Consider the following 18,339-nt stretch of genomic DNA (forward strand, 5'->3'; position numbering starts at 1 on the left):
TAAAAAGCCTATGGGAAGGATCAATGATGTTATTATTATTGCAAATAGGAACTATGTGCCCGTAGATTTTATCGTTCTTGACATAGATTGCAATATTTCTTGTCCTATTATTCTTTGTAGACCTTTCCTTAGAACGATTGGTGCGATTATTGATATGAAGGAAGGGAATATTACATTCCAATTTCCATTGAGGAAAGGCATGGAGCACTTTCGAAGAAAGAAAGTTAAATTACCTTATGAATCTATCATGTGAGTTACTTATGAATTGAGTGCCAAAGATGGCACTACTTAGATCTATCCTCGCTTTTATGCCTAGCTAGGGGCGTTAAACGATAGCGCTAGTTGGAAGGCAACCCAATTTTATTTTGTTTTTTGTTTTTGCTTCTGTTTAGTAATAAATTTTTCATCTACCTTATGTTTAGATGTGTTTTTATGTTTTGATTACTGTTTGTGCCAAGTAGAACCTATAGGATAACCTATGGTGATAGTTAATTTGATTCTGCTGAAAAACAGAAACTGTGTGCGCACGAAAATAATTTTAGTAATTCACAGAAACGTGATTTTGCGTTGATTCTTTTTTCTGTAGATCAATAGACAAATTTTCCAGGACTTCCTATTTTGGTAGGATTTTTAGAGTTCCAGAAGTATTCGAGAGTTACAGATTTCTACAGAGTGTTCTGTTTTTGACAGATTCTGTTTTTCGTGTGTTGTTTGCTTATTTTGATGCATCTATGGCTAGTATGTAGGGGTATGAACCATAGAGAAGTTGGAATATAGTAGGTTTAACACCAATATAAATAAATAATGATTTCATTATAGTACCTTATGTGATGGTCTTTCTTTCTTGCACTAACGGCGCTTATGAGATTTCCTGTTGAGTTTTGTGTTGTGAAGTTTTCAAGTTTTTGGGTAAAGATTTGATGGATTATGGAATAAGGAGTGGAAAGAGCCTAAGTTTGGAGATGCCCATGGCACCCCAAGATATTCAAAGATAACCAAAAGCCTAAGCTTGGGGATGCCCCGGAAGGCATCCCCTCTTTCGTCTTCGTCTATCGGTAACTTTACTCGGAGCTATATTTTTATTCGCCACATGGTATGTGTTTTACTTGGAGAGTCTTGTATGATATTAGTATTTGCTTTTTAGATTGCCACAATAATACTTGCTGTACACACCTTTTGGGAGAAGCCCACTTGATTAAAATTTGTTAGAATACTCTATGTGCTTCACTTATATCTTTTGAGCTAGATAGTTTTTGCTCTAGTGCTTCACTTATATCTTTTAGAGCATGGTGGTGGCTTAATTTTGTAGAAATTGTTGATCTCTCATGCTTCACTTAGATTATTTTGGGAGTCTCTTAGAACAGCATGGTATTTTCTATGGTTATAAAATTGGTCCTAGAATGATGAGCATCCAAGTTGAGTATAATAAAAACTATCATAGAAAGTGAATTGGATACTATGATCAATTTGATACTTGATAATTGTTTTGAGATATAGAGGTGGTAGTATTAGAGTCATGCTAGTTGGGTGATTATGAATTTAAAGAATACTTGTGTTGAAGTTTGTGATTCTCGTAGCATGCATGTATGGTGAACCGCTTTGTGATGAAGTTGGAGCACAATTTTATTTATTGAGTGTCTTCCTTATGAGTGGCGGTCGGGGACGAGCGATGGTCTTTTCCTACCAATCTATCCCCCTAGGAGCATGTGTGTAGTACTTTGTTTTCAATGACTTGTAGATTTTTGCAATAAGTATATGAGTTCTTTATGACTAATGTTGAGTCCATGGATTATACGCACTCTCACCCTTCCACCATTGCTAGCCTCTCTTGTGCCGCACAAGTTTTGTCGGTACCATACACCCACCATATACCTTCCTCAAAACAGCCACCATACCTACCTATTATGGCATTTCCATAGCCATTCCGAGATATATTGCCATGCAACTTTCCACCATTCCGTTTATATGACACATCATCATTGTCATATTGCTCTTTGCATGATCATATAGTTGACATCGTATTTGTGGCAAGGCCGCCTTCATAATTTTCATACATGTCACTCTTGATTCATTGCATATCCCCGTACACCGCTGGAGGCATTCATATAGAGTCATATCTTGTTCTTAAGTTGTAATCTTGAGTTGTAAGTAAATAAAAGTGTGATGATCTTCATTATTAGAGCATTGTCCCAGTGAGTAAAGGATGATGGAGACTATGATTCCCCCACAAGTCGGGATGAGACTTCGGACTTTACAAAAAAGAGAGGCCAAAGAGCCCACCAAATAAAAAAAGGGAAAGGCCAAATAAAAAAATGAGAGAAAATGAGAGAAGGGACAATGCTACTATCCTTCTACCACACTTGTGCTTCAAAGTAGCACCATGATCTTCATGATAGAGAGTCTCCTATGTTGTCACTTGCATATGCTAGTGGGAATTTTTCATTATAGAACATGGCTTGTATATTCCAATGATGGGCTTCCTCAAAATGCCCTAGGTCTTCGTGAGCAAAAGAGTTGGATGCACACCCACTTAGTTTCTTTTGTTGAGCTTTCATACATTTATAGCTCTAGTGCATCTGTTGCATGGCAATCCCTACTCACTCACATTGATATCTATTAATGGGCATCTCCATAGCCCATTGATACGCCTAGTTGATGTGAGACTATCTTCTCCTTTTTGTCTTCTCCACAACCACCATTCTATTCCACATATAGTGCTATGTCCATGGCTCACGCTCATGTATTGTGTGAAAATTGAAAAAGTTTGAGATTACTAAAGTATGAAACAATTGCTTGGCTTGTCATCGGGGTTGTGCATGATTAAATACTTTGTGTGATGAAGATAGAGCAACAGCCAAACTATATGATTTTGTAGGGATAACTTTCTTTAGCCATCGAGGATAAAAAGATGGGGTTTATATCATATTGCATGAGTTTGTCCCTCTACATCATGTCATCTTTCTTAATGCATTACTCTGTTCGTTATGAACTTAATACTCTAGATGCATGCTGGATAGCGGTCGATGTGTGGAGTAATAGTAGTAGATGCAGGCAGGAGTCGGTCTACTTGTCACGGTCGTGATGCCTATATGCATGATCATGCCTAGATAATCTCATAATTATTCGCTTTTCTATCAATTGCTCGACAGTAATTTGTTCACCCACCGTAATACTTATGCTATCTTGAGAGAAGCCACTAGTGAAACCTATGGCCCACGGGTCTATCTTTTATCATATAAAGCTTTCAATCTACTTTTATTTGCATCTTTACTTTTCCAATCTATGTCATAAAATACCAAAAATACATTTATCTTATCATATTATCTATATCAGATCTCACTTCCGCAAGTGGCCGTGAAGGGATTGACAACCCCTTTATTGCATTGGCTGCGAGTTCTTGTTTGTTTGTGTAGGTGCATGGGACTTTTGAGGAGGCTCCTACTGGATTGATACCTTGGTTCTCAAAAACTAAGGGAAATACTTACGCTACTATTGCTGCATCACCCTTTCCTCTTCAAGGAAAACCAACGCAAGCTCAAGACGTAGCATGGACTTGCTGAAAAGCTCTTATATTTGACTCTTTCCGATGTTATGATAAATTGCAATTGCTTCAATGACTGAGATTATAGTTTGCTAGTTTTCAATGAAGTTTATGATTCATACTTGACATTGTGAATAGTTTTTTACTTTAAGCATAAGAAATCATATGACAATATATGTGTGTGTGTGTGTGTGTGTGTGTGTGTGTGTGTGTGTTGATGTTCTAAGAATGATCATGATGCCCTCATGTCCATATTTTATTTTATCGACACCTCTATCTCTAAACATGTGGACATATTTTTCGATACCAGCTTCCGCTTGAGGACGAGCGAGGTCTAAGCTTGGGGGACTTGATACGTCCATTTTGCATCATGCTTTTATATCGATATTTATTGCATTATGGGTTGTTACTTCACATTATGTCACAATAATTATGCCTTTTCTCTCTTATTTTACAAGGTTTACATGAAGAGGGAGAATGCCGGCAGCTGGATTCTGGGCTGGAAAAGGAGCAAAATATTATAGACCTATTCCGCACAACTCCAAAAGTCCTGATACTCCACGAAAGTCAGTTTTGGAATATATTAAAAATATTGCACGAAGAAAGCACCAGAGGGGGTCCACCCTCTGTCCACGAGAGTGGGGGCGCGCCCTACCCCCTGGGCGCGCCCCCTGCCTCATGGGCCACCAGGAAGCCCCCCGATGCCCATCTTCTTGTATAAGGTGTCTTTTGCCCTAGAAAAAATCATAGGGAAGCTTTCAGTATGAAGCGCCGCCATCTCGAGGCGGAACCTGGGTGGAACCAATCTAGGGCTCCGGCGGAGCTGTTCTATCGGGGAAACATCCCCCCGGGAGGGGAAAATTGTCACCACCGTCATCACCATTGATCCTCTCGTCGGGAGGGGGTCAATCTCCATAAACATATTCACCAGCACCATCTTCTCTCAAACCCTAATTCATCTCTTGTATCTGATCATTGTCTCAAAACCTCAGATTGGTACCTGTCGGTTGCTAGTAGTGTTGATTACTCCTTGTAGTTGATGCTAGTTGGTTTATTCGGTGGATGATCATATGTTCAGATCCTTTATGCATATTAATACTCCTCTGATTATGAACATGAATATGATTTGTGAGTAGTTACGTTTGTTCCTGAGGACATGGGAGAAGTCTTGTTATAAGTAGTCATGTGAATTTGGTATTCGTTCGATATTTTGATGAGATGTATGTTGTCTTTCCTCCAGTGGTGTTATGTGAACGTCGACTACATGACACTTCACCATTGTTTGGGTCTAGAGGAAGGCATTGGGAAGTAATAAGTAGATGATGGGTTGCTAGAGTGACAGAAGCTTAAACCCTAGTTTATGTGTTGCTTCGTAAGGGGCTGATTTGGATCCGTATGTTTCATGCTATGGTTAGGTTTACCTTCATTCTTCTTTTGTAGTTGCGGATGCTTGCGAGATGGGTTAATCATAAGTGGATGCTTGTCCAAGGAAGGGCAGTACCCAAGCACCGGTCCACCCACATATCAAATTATCAAAGTACCGAACGCGAATCATATGAGCATGATGAAAACTAGCTTGACGATAATTCCCATGTGTCCTCGAGAGCACTTTACTTTATATAAGGGTTTGTCCAGGCTTGTCGTTTGCTACAAAAAGGATTGGGCCATCTTGTTGCACCTTGTTTATTTTTGTTACTTGTTACCCATTACGAATTACCTTATCACAAAGTTATCTGTTACCGATAATTTCAGTGCTTGCAGAGAATACCTTACTTAAAAGCGCTTGTCATTTCCTTCTGCTCCTCATTGGGTTCGGCACTCTTACTTATCGAAAGGACTACGATAGATCCCCTATACTTGTGGGTCATCAGTGTGTTGGTTCAGTATTTGTTTTCATGATTTTTAAGGACTTTATACTGTCGAAAACCTTAACTAGTTATGTGGCAAGCTATTGTAGAAAATCCTACTATATATATATATATATATATATATATATATATAATACCCGGTATTACCCGATATTCACCGAAATCCTTCCGGCGACCCCGAAACGCTTCCGGAACCATTCCAGATATTATGAAACAATTCCAAAAATATATCCTCATCACTCTCGTCCTACTAACACTCAGAAAATCTGATTACCTTAAGCTTGTGGCCCCGTAGGTTCGGTAAATCATAGACATGAACGAAACCCCTTCATTCAATGACCGATAGCGGAACCATGGACATCCACATCGGTCCCTATGATTACAAAAATGATATTCGAGTGGACCTTTGATTAACATGTGGTGTTCCTTTTGCTTAGCGATACTTTACAAAACCCGGTGTGCATTGGTATCCTCCTAAGTCATCACCATGCTCACTATATCGTTGCTCCGTTACCATTTTTGTTCTTGTTTCTTGTTAACGTGTTCCGGGATCCCCGTGACGTAGTCACCTATGTCTGGACAGATGATGATGGATGTCATTACACCGAGAGGGCCCTAAGAATATCTCTCCATCATCGGAGGAGCAAATCCCATTCTACAGTTATCTGATTACTTAACAAACTTTCCGGTGAGCCTGAAAGTTGTCATTATGATCACCTTGTTACAGATGACATTTGAGAAACCCCAAAGCCCACAGTTCGGTAGGAAGTGACCGAGACACTCTCATGGTATGGGGAACTATTACACATGCTAACACTTCGTGTTATAACAGATGATTTCAGACGATATAATCACATAGTATAACAGACAAGTATTGGGTCGATTCAATATGATGGTTCTTCTAATGTCATACCCTCAATGTTGCTTTAGGACTATCGTTACACTTAACGATATCCTAAGATCCGGAAAATGTTATCACCAACAATAATTGAGCCAGCCTTAGAGGCGAGACTGGGAACCTATTGTTACCATTTATCATTTCACACATGCATATGAGTTTTCTACTGAATCGCATATTCCAGGATCATAGCAGTTATAGCATGAAATAAAAACTCTTAATTGTGAATAATGGAAATATAATAATACAATATTATTGCCTCTAGGGCATATTTCATACACCAAGTGCATAGGATAAAATTTCTCATGGAATTCTAGCTTCAATCGGTTCCAATCCCATACTCTGGTGTCATCCAATAGCTTATACCAAGATAATGCTTCCCCCCTCAAACATAAAGGGGATACTTTCTTCTTAATTCCATCCTCTGATAAACCTACAAGCTTAAAGAATCCACAAATTTCATCTATATAGATTAAGTGCATATCAGGATGTATTGTTCCATCTCATCTCCCATATATGGATTAGCAAGTAGTTCTCCATAATACCCGAAGGAATTTCGTAGGAAATATTTTCAGTAGGTTCAATAGGTTGATGAGCGGCTCTTACCACTTCCGATCGAGGTGAAGATACCCCTAACAAACCCCTCAAAGGATTACTTTCCATATTGACAAGTGAAGATAAATTTCACCAGATAATAAAATGTTTCATTACTAAACTCCACTTACCAAAGACACTTTACTCCCCGGCAATAGTGCTTGAAAAGAGTCTTGATGAACCATAAGTATAGGGGGTCAATCGTAGTCCGTTCGATAATTAAGAGTGTCGAACCCAACGAGGAGCAGAAGGAAATGACAACCGGTTTTCAGCAAGGTAATCTCTGCATGTAAGTAGTAATGAGAGATAGTTTTGTAGCCAGGTAATTCGTAACAAGTGGCAAGTAACAATAGTAGCAAGAGTGCAGCAAGGTGACCCAATAATTTTTGTAGCAAAGGACAAGTCGAAAGTACTTCTTATTATGAGCAAAGTGTTCTCGAGGACATATGGGAATTCCCGTCTAGTTACGTTCATCATGTTTAGTCGATTCGCGTTCACTACTTTGATAATTTTATATGTGGGTGGACCGGTGCTAGGGTGATGTTCTTACTTGAACAAGCAATCCACTTATGATTACCTCTCATGAAAGCATTCGCAACTATGAAAGAAGAATTAATAAATCTAACCATAGCATGAAACATAAGGATCCAAATCAGCCCCTTACGGTATAACGCATAAGCTAGGGTTTAACCTTCTGTCACTCTCGCAACCCATCATCTACTTATTACTCCCCAATGCCTTCCCCTAGGCCCAAACATGGTGAAGTGTCGACACCAATAGAGGAAGAACAACATACACATCATCAAAATATTAAATGAATACAAACTTCACATGATTACTTATAACAAGACTTCTCCCATGTCGTCAAGAACAAGCAAAACTACTCACAAATCATATTCATGTTCCAAATCAGAGGATTATTGTGTATGATTAAGTATATGAACATATAATCTTACACCAAATAAACCAACTAGCATCAACTACAAGATGCAATCAACACTACTAGTCACCCACATGTACCAGTCTGAGATTTTTAGACAAGATTGAATATAAGAAATGAATTAGGGTTTGACATGAGATGGTGTTGGTGAATATGTTGATGGAGATGAGTCCTCCCACGACGAGAGGAACGTTGGTGTTGTCGATGGCTTCGATTTCCCCCTCCCATCCAGAGGGAAGTATCCTCGGCAGAAACGCTCCACTGAAGAGGAAAAGTTCTCCTACCCAGGTTCCGCCTCAAGACGGCGACGCTTCGTCCCGAAATCTTTCTCTTTTTTTCTAGGGAAAATGGCATATCGCAGAAGGAGGGCACGAAGGGCGTCTGTGGGCCCCACAATATGTCATGGTGTGCCCTGGGGGTGGGCGCACCCTATTGTCTTGTGGATAGCGGGTGGCCCCCCTCTAGTAGTTCTTCGTTCTAGTATTTTTTTTTATATATTCAATAAAAATCTCCGTAAAGTTTCAGGTCATTTGGAACTCTGTAGAATAGCTATCTCTATTGTAGCTCTTTTAGGTCCAGAATTCCAGTTGCCGGCAATCTGCCTCTTCATATAAATCTTGCACATTAAGAGAGAAAAGTCATTATAATTGAATCATAAAGTGAAATAATGACCAAAAACATTATAAATAACAGTATGAAAACATGATGCAAAATGGACGTATCAGGACCCCAAAGGCAAATTACACGGCTGAAGGTAAAACCTCTAGCCTTAGCCTATTTATTTATTATTTTATTTTCCTTTAAACTATGCTAATTGGTACGGAAACTCAGGCTATTTCCGTAACAAGTTTTTACATAAATCACTTTTCCAAGGCATGGCTTCCTATGGGTTTGATAACCTAGCATCACTTTTGGGGAAAAGCAAATTATCTACATTCGAAACTGGATCGAAGGTAATCAAGTGTCATCTTGCTCTTCACAATGAGGTCATGATGGACTCATGGAATTCATGGAAAACAAATAGACCTAGCACCGTTCACCCAAGAGGCAGGAATGAGAAGGTCAGTGATGGGTATGTTTCGATGAAAACCCGCTATTATCCTCTTAGGAGAGCGCTTGTGGCTCGCATGGGAGCATATCATTAATTCTAGCTGGGAACAAGGTAGTTTTTCATAATAGTATATATCTATTTATAAAGAACTCTATGTAGATATTTTATTATAACTATTCACTTTACATATCTCCATTAAGATATTTAAGCTCAAACACTTACATATATACTATATTCTCACAAGTGCCACAAAATCATCTGTGACATAAGTGATTTTCTCACATTAGATGATTTTTGTTTAAACATGCCTCTGAAGGCGTAATGTACTGGAAAAAATGTAAATTTTATCACAAAAATACAATTTAAATGTACCATGATATATTACTCCTCTGTCCAAAAATAAGTGTACTTTTGGCATTTAAAATTTGTCCACAAAACAATGTACTTCTATCTTCTTAATGTACTTCAAAGTAGGAAAAAATGTTCTCACTCATCACATGGTAATCAAGACCAATAACATTCAACACATGGTCTCCTCATTTTCTACATGCACTTAGCTTATTGGGGGTGGGGTAATTAAAGAGGAGAGAGATGATGCCTTGTACTACCTTCCCAATGTATTTTTTACGCCACTCCATAATATGTCGTAAAAAATTATATGTTCACTTATTCATGAAGGAGTAGCTATGATTACTATTTGAAAAATAATTTGTTAACAAATATTAAAGTTTAGTATAAATAACAATATTTCTGTCGGGATGGAGTGGGCTAAGCAACTTGGGGTGGTTCTTCCTGACAATAACAAGACTGTCTATGAGTGTGTTGAGATGATATTTTCCCGGTGGTGCCCAGGAACACCGAGCGCTAACAGGAGCCAGAGTATCGACATGTCGTTGCGAGCAGCTTCGCAATTTGGCATTCCTCGGTGGCGCAGCGAAGGCAACCCAGAGGTTAGGGTGTAATGAGCTCAATGCCACCGCACGAGATGCCAGAGGTGGCAAGGGGCATGGGGGAGGCCGGAACGGTGTGATCATGTGGATGTGGTGCAGAGCAGTCTGGGGCGGATGAGGGGTAGGTGAGAGGGTGGCGGCGACTGTGCTGAGGGGAAACAATGGAGGACCCAGCAACAAAATGAAGGGTGTGCACACTACAAAAAAACTCATATAAATTTAACTAAGCAATAGTTTAAGTGATCATCACTCATAGTAGTTCTCAACTTATTTTTCACTAGTTCATTGACGAAAATACTCTTTCAACACTCCTCATCACCATCGTTAAGATAAATACCAACTTGACAAGCAGTATGACATCAATTGTATATAAGTTATATGACTCTTTCAACAATATGACATCAATTGTATATAAGCAATGTGCAATGTCATCAATTCTGTATAAGACATGAAGCAATTCCACAATTCAATGACATCAATCAGTTTTATATAAGCACCAAGCAGTGAACATGTGGCTACATTGTTGTCTTGCATCAATTCAATGGATGGAATACTTACCATTGTGGACTTTTATATTGAAAATTAGTTGTTGTTTTGCACTAAGCAGTATGCAGTTCTACTATCTGATCGGTTCACATTGTCTTGCACTAAGTAGTAATCAAAGTCCACAATGCTGCCTTGCAATAAGCAATAAATTAGTTTGGTAGACTTGGGATTAATTTTCTGGTTGGTTCTATTTTTTGAAAAGGAGGATAACCCCCGCCTCTGCATCAAAACAATGCATGCATCCATATACTACCTCCGTCCGGGTTTTTTAGCCCCCCCCCCCCCATCGGAACGCATGGACCAAGGCAAAATTCAGCAGCCGAACAACCTCGCCTCGGAAATAAAGTGGAAAACAAACCCTAAAGCCGTATACCTCGCGACAGTAACTCCCCAGATATCCACTAACCCTATGTTACAAGGCACATCAAAAATGAAAAATGCACAACTCCTAGGCTACGCCTTCAAGAAGAAATCACCGCACGTGCACCAATGATGGCGAGTCCACCACAAAGTTGAACATCGGATTCTTATCCCCAAAGCAAAGCTTCAATTTACCACCTTTAGCAAGGACACGACGCAGGCGCACATTGACATAGCCAGATCAGAGATCTTGTGTTTCCACCCAAGTGCATAAAAATGCGCCGTTAAAGATGTCTGGTCGGTTCTATACCTTGCTTTCTTCCTGAAGTGGTGAATGGATGGATACCTTGGGGCCTCAGGGTGGAGGTTAGAGCTGGCCAACGTCCCACAATGGCTCGCAACAAGGGGAGTGGGCAGGCCGTGCCGCCACGGAGAGGGGAGCATCCGGGCGGACCAGGGGGCAGGGGTGCGGGAGTGGGGCGCGGGCTAGCCACGGGAGGAAGGGGAGGGACGGCAGCACGACTACGGCGTTGGGAGCGGCGGGCGGACGACATGGAGATGAAGAACCGCCGACGGTCGATCTCAATCGACGATCAGGAATGGCGGCTGTCTAGTTAGGTCTCTCACTCCTGTATGACTTTTTTAGGGGATCGTGTTGGCTTCATGGAGAGGTCGAGAGGAGAGTAAAGGTGGAATGTTGGGTTGGCCTGTGAATCCATTTCAATTGTTGAGCCTTCCGCAAATTTGCAGAGTATATACATAGTTGAAAATATAAACCCTGGTAGACTACCCGCTCATCTGGAGGCATCCCATCGCACGGTCATTCCGGCTCGCACGATCTACCTCGCTGGCAGTTTTACTTGGGATGTCAAAAATCCAGCCGGCTGTTTCTATAGACATTGCTATTTCGTGCTATAGCCGATGACATGTGGGGATCCTTTCCTCGCAGACCCATCTCTGTTGTGCCTGTCTGTGTGTGCCTCTTGGGTGAGAGAAGAGGGAGGCGTGGGGTGGATCGTGGTGAAAACCTAGCAACCAGTCCTGCTCGCCTCGATCCCCGCTCCCCTCCTCAGCCAATCCGTCCTCGAGCCCCGCTCCCCTCCTCCCCTGCTCTCCACCGCGCTGCCTCCTGCCCTTCACTTTTCTCTCCGGCGGCGGCGACTACCTGCAGGCAAAAGGAGACGACGGTGACGGCGGGAGAGAGAAGATGAGAGGGAGAGAGAAAAGGAAGGAGAGGAGGGAGAAAGAGAGAGGAAAGACAAGAGGCCTTGGTGGTCCAGGGAGACGTAGATGGCAGCCTCTGCCCTGAGCTTCATCGGATCCGCCGTCTTGTGAAGCATCCGAGTGTAGGAGATATGCCCTAGAGGCAATAATAAATGATATTATTTATCTCTGAGTTCATAATTATGTTTACGTTCCATGTTATACTTGCAATGATTCTCGAGTCTGCAATATCCACGAGGCTCAAAGGAAGACTCATATGCACATGTGGAATAATAAACGGTAAGAAGTATTCCTAGTTTGGCCTCTAAGACTAGCTCAAGTGTTGCATGATGGTTCCGTTTTCCTAATCATGGGCATGTCTATGCCAGCAATTTTGAGGGCACAATGTTAAGAGAACATTTGTGTTGAATCGACCCAGTTTGATGTTATGCTATGAGATTCATTCATCACAAGTTAATGGTAAATAACACGGAGATGGTTAACGTTTGCATGATTCCTTAGACCATGAGAGTATCGAGTTTCTTCATGCTTGCTTCATGAACTTTGGGGTTTGTTAAACGTCATCCGTAAATGGGTGGCTATTACGGCGGCTTACGGGTTCATGGAAAAGTGTGTCAAGTAACTTGATAGCTCAAGATTGGGATTTGCTCCTCCAACAATGGAGAGATATTTTCGGGCCCTCTCGGTGTTACGGTATCCATCATCGTCTGGCCAGACACAGTGTGATTTGATCACAGGGATGCCGGAACACGGAAACAAGAAAAGAGAACAAAACCAGTAACGAGGTAACTGGCATAGTGGACAAATTGTTGATACACGGGGATGCAAGTAAATCTCACCTCGGGTCTTTGTAACATATCGCGAAGCAACAGGAATAGCACACAGCAACTGGAGGTTCACTCGAATATTCATTCGTGTGGGTATAGGGGTCAATATGGGTGTCCACGGCTCCAATGTTGATCATTGATCGGAAGGGGTTCCGGGTCATGTCTATACTTCACCGAACCTATAGGGTCACACGCTTAAGGGTCATCTATCTGCTGAATACTAGACAGGAGGTCTGAGAGAAAATCACCGAAAAAGTTTCGAACACCGGAAAAGTTTCGGACAGCGGAATCGTACCGCAGAGAGAGGTCATCGGATGAGTTTCGATGATACCGAAAAGTTGTTTCGGGATATACCATTAAGTCAAATTGGTCTTGGCAAATGCCTGATCATTCTTGGAGGGTGCCAGAATCATTCTGGAAGCTTTTTGGAATTTTCTGAGATAAAAACCGAAAATGTTCCGGAGCTGTCGGAGCCACTTCAGATGCGTTTCGCAGATGAAAATCACTAAAACCAGAATTCTTTCGGAACGCGTTAAAAATATTATGGTGGGTACTGGAAATGTTCTAAGCCCACATAAATATTTTCAGTTCGAACGGACGTTGAAAAATGTCGTCGTGAATAGTGAAAGTGCTTTTTGGGATATTTTATGGAAAGCCACCTCTTGGGGCTTTTCCCAAAAGGCTTCTAGAAGGACTTGGGGATCAAGGAACCCCCTTTGGGGGGGCCCCATGAAGGTGGGACGTTGGAGGGTGCAGCTCCTCCATGGGGCTCCACTTGTCATCCCTTTATGCCTTTTATACCCTTTGTGTGTGACATAAAGTGGGGGCACTTTTGTTATTTCAGAATACCCATCCTACCCCTTGGTTTCCCTATAAATAGGAGGTGAGGGGGCTGTCCAAACCTCATCCCTTGCTCTCATACACATGCCATGCATTATCTGGCTTCTTCTCTCCCTCCCACAAAAAGAGTTTTGTAGAGCCGTAAGGCTGTCTGGGTTCCGGCAGGAACTAGTTCTGGACGGTGAAGCCCTGCCGGATAGATGACACCATATGTGTGCAACTCTGTAGAGAGATCGTAGTTTCGATCTTAGTTCGTGAGTGCCTCCCGAAGGGCTGTCCATGTGACTGTCCGAGTTTCGAAGGTCCTCCCGAAGGGCTGTCCCCGACACCGTCGGGGGGGCCGTTCAACCGCCTCTCGGAGGGTTGTCTAAGGAGCAGATGAGGGTATACATCCTCGCGGTTGGGAGGTTGTAAATCCTAGCTCCGGGGATCTGCATCGCCGTTCGTCATCGACTCTACTTCCCGCTGCGCTACGAGTCGGTAACGAAAAAGATCAAACCATGTATGCAGTCTCCATAGTGGTCCTGGGCTGGTGCGTAGGTTGGAATTTTTTTGTTTTCTGCTGCGTTCCCCTACAGTGGCATCAAGAGTCGTGCTATGCTTAGATGCAGGTTATGATCTAGAATACATGGAGATGTATGGGTGTTGCATAATATAATTTTGGAGTAGATGAGATCTATTGCTGAAAATTATTTATGCGGGTGACAGATGAAATCTATTACCCGACGTTCATGTTGCTTCCCTAGAATTGCGTTTGCTCAATCTCGATACAGCATGGTGGAATTTGACAAAGTTCTGGCAATCCTGATCTTGATTGATCATGGAAGTGCTATCAGTTCTTTGGGTTCTGCCGTAGTCAAAAGAAAGATGAAATTCGCAGATGAAAGGGCATTGCAGATATGATCTGCACGGGGGTCATGCGTATGACGAAGTTTAGTATGGGTCTCAAGATTTAATTATCTCGTGTTTCATACACCCTGAGATGTTAATCTATCAACTTGAATAATCATACTTGATGATAAAAAGATGGTAGCTGCGGTTTAAGTCAAAACCTTAGAAGCCACGAAAACAAGTTTTTGCATGAACCGATTAGAAACGTCTAACTTGGTTTTGCAGGAGGGTTTGGATGTGCATGTGATGTGGTATAGCAATGCTCATATTCAATTTGATTATGTATGAGATGACTATATAATGTAATTAACATGACTTGTGTGTCATGATTCGGCATGATGGCTGGAGCCATATGATTGCACTTTAATGACCTGCATGTCAACCTTAAGTAATGCATTTATTTTATCCGCTATGGAGATGCGATATTATCTGGTGCACCAACAAGGTGGTGGCAATCTTCACGAAGGTGAACACCGACGCGAATGCCGAAGACGAAGAAATGAAATACTTCTCCGTCAGAAAGGGCTATACCATATCATGCTATTATGAATTGCATGAGATGTTTATCCCTTATGATGCACCCTTCTTGATTGCGCGGCAGTAGCTTTTTATTAGGGTGATCTCTCACTAAAATATCAAGTAGTTAGTGTTCTCCCAAGTGTAGCATCGTCACGGCACCTATGTTTTCGGGGTGCGCCATGGATGCATGGGTACGAACGATTAGAGAAGTGTGAAGCGGGTGAGGTCAGACCTCGCAGCAAGATCACTTGGTTGTCTTGACGTTCATGGTAGGATCGTCCTGAGCTTGGAACACACGCATCGAAAGATGAGCAAGAGTCACATAGAGATGTGATCGACAAGTTGGCCTACCGATTAAAATTCCCGTTATGAGATGATGATTCTATGGCGATGAGTTGAAGTCTGGATCTTGTATCACTCAAAATTAATTATGAGAGATATTGATTTGAGTGGGAGTGCACTGTTGAATTAACATGTTTAATTCTCAGTGCAACTAATTATGAACACTGTCTAAGTGTTTCTTGCAAAATAGTTGTAGAATAATGGCTCACGTTTCCACCTTCCCTGTTAAAATTGAATAGCTGTTAAATATCTGGTTAAAACTTTATGATTGGTAACGTAATGTGAGGATTGTTCTCAAAAGTGCCGAGAAGGACTTTATCCTATCGCATGCTTTCCGTATACTCCCGGTAAAAGCAATGGATGATGAGACTCTCGTCCTTCGATCCAAAAGCTAGAATTCCGTTGCGGTCAAGTGCAATATGTTTCCTTCCATGAAACTCGAACTTCGAAAGTTTGGGATAGTTATGTGATATTCATGGAACTGAAAATTAATTTTCAGATACAAACAAAGGCTGAAAGATATGAAATATCCAAGGCAATGTTTGATTGCAAATTATTAGTAAAGTGTTTACTATGCATTAGACTGATAAGAGAGGGATCCAGAAGAACGCCTGTCATATGATGAAAGGTGAATAAAACAACAACTTAAATAGAAAGGAAGTGTCCAAAGGGTGTTAGTGTGACTTACACGCCTAGGAAGTCCGGGGCTAACGCCACTCTTAAGTTGGGTGCTTCTTTTGCGAGTAGGAGAAATACTAAAAGTTAAACTGTTAGAAGTATAAAGGCAGAAAGAAAGATGACTGGAATATCCAGCTCATGTATGAATGTCATACAAGTTTTTGATGTATAAGTAGGCTGGTCAAAGATATAGTTCTTGGGAATTATGGTTAAACCTGTTAATCACTAATTCTTGGGTATTGTGAGTTAATCACAAAGATACCCGCTTGATTGCATTCTGTTGCGAATCAATGTAAGAGCTACTATGGCCTAAAAAGACTAGCCAGAAATGAGGTTAAGGTATACACAGGGAACATAGTAAATGTTACTATACCTTCCATCAGTGTATTGCCGTCTATATTTATTTTCATAATTCATTTAGAGTTTTACAAACTCTAGCCCATTGCATCAGGTATCTTGCAAGAAGGTTGTTCATAAGAGAACTTTTTATGTTCGATGTTATGAATAACACAAGGGCCATACTTTCATTATGAATGAGATGTATGTTATGAATATTGATAATAATAAAATACCTCTGGGTTTACTTTCATAATTCTTTTAGAGTTTCATACACTCTAGCCCATTGCACAATCTTTGTTGCAAAAGAGTTGTTCATAAAACCAACAATTGTTGTTAAGTATTATGAATAACATGAAGGGCCATGCTTCCATCCAAGATGGGATGTATGTTATGAATATTGATGGTAATATGATACATCCATAACGCTGACGCTAAATGTCGCGAGACTATGAGAATACCACACATGTGTGGCACTACATTTGGTCACATTGGAGAAACCCGCATGGAAAAATTCCATTATGATGGATTTTGAAGTCGTTTGATTTTGAATCATCTGACACTTGCAACTTTCCTCCGAAAAGTGAAGTGACTGAAATACCGTTCACAGGCCATAAGGAACGAGCAACAAACTTATTGGTGATCATACATTTTGATGTGTGTAGTTCAATAAATGTTGTTGCAAGTGGTGGATTTATTTATCTTCTGAAATGACTCAAGTAGATATATGGATATTTACTTGATGAGACGTAAGTCTGGATCTTTTGAAATCATTCGAAAGGTTTTCAAAAATGAAGTAGAAGTTATTGTAACAAGAAAATTATGTTTCTGCAATTTGATTGCACAAAGGAATATTTGAGTTACATGTTTAGCGAATGTCTGATGAGTTGTGAAAAGAGTTTCATAACTTACACCTCCCGGAACACCACTATGAGTGGAATGTCTGTGAAGATGTAATCAAACCATTTATGACATGGTAAGATCAAAGATGACATAAATAAATTTGCCATTATCACTTTTAAAGAGTAATGCTTTAGAGACTGCGGCTTTTACACTGAAAAGAGCTCCATCGGGTCTGTTGAAATGATGGCATGGTATGGTACGCCCAACCATGTTATATCTTTTCTTAACATTTGGAATATTGGGCTTGTGTAAAAGGTTACAAACCTATTCCAAATCAGACAAGTGCTACTTTGTAGGTTATCCAAATTATTGGGTATTCCCTCACCACAATACTGAGGCAAGAAGTTTTGCCATAAAGAACGGTGTGATTTTGAAGAAAATTGTTCTTTCAAAAAGGTGAGTGGGAGAATAGTGCAACTCGACGAGATAAACAGTATCTTCGTCATCAGATCAAAGGAAAGAGACCTTGGAAGTAATTCCAGAGTTTCCTACTGCGATTGATACGGAAGTCTCTACAATAAAATGTATGAACTTCGGTCGAACTTGCAGCTGAACCATGTAGGCAAGGCTCGTGCAAACCTCTCAGGTGCGCAAACGAGATATTGTTGTTAGACAACATTATACCTACGATACACAAGGAAGCGTTGATGGGCCCTGACTCCGGAATTGGCTAAATGCCAATACAACCCGAGTTAGTTTCCATATAAGTGATTCAAGATTAAAACCTTGATACACCTTTCGGAAGACTTAGAGTCTAACGAATATTTATGGAACTTAAAACCTATACGGATAAAAATGTTTTATCCATAAAGCTCGACTTGTTGAAATAACAAGTTCAAGAGTTGACTACGGTGAGGTTGTTTTCATCGTAGCGATGCTTAAAGTCGGTTCGGGTTGAACTAGCAATTAATACATATTTCAATCATGAGATATGAAACATGGATGACAATAGGATTTCCATCTGATGGAAATGAAACCAAGGACTTGCATGTGTTACAGTCCAAGGCATTTTGTTATCCAGAGGATGCTAG

The sequence above is a fragment of the Triticum aestivum genome, chromosome 4A, assembly GCF_018294505.1.
Source record: "Triticum aestivum cultivar Chinese Spring chromosome 4A, IWGSC CS RefSeq v2.1, whole genome shotgun sequence".
Classification (NCBI taxonomy): Eukaryota; Viridiplantae; Streptophyta; class Magnoliopsida; order Poales; family Poaceae; genus Triticum; species Triticum aestivum.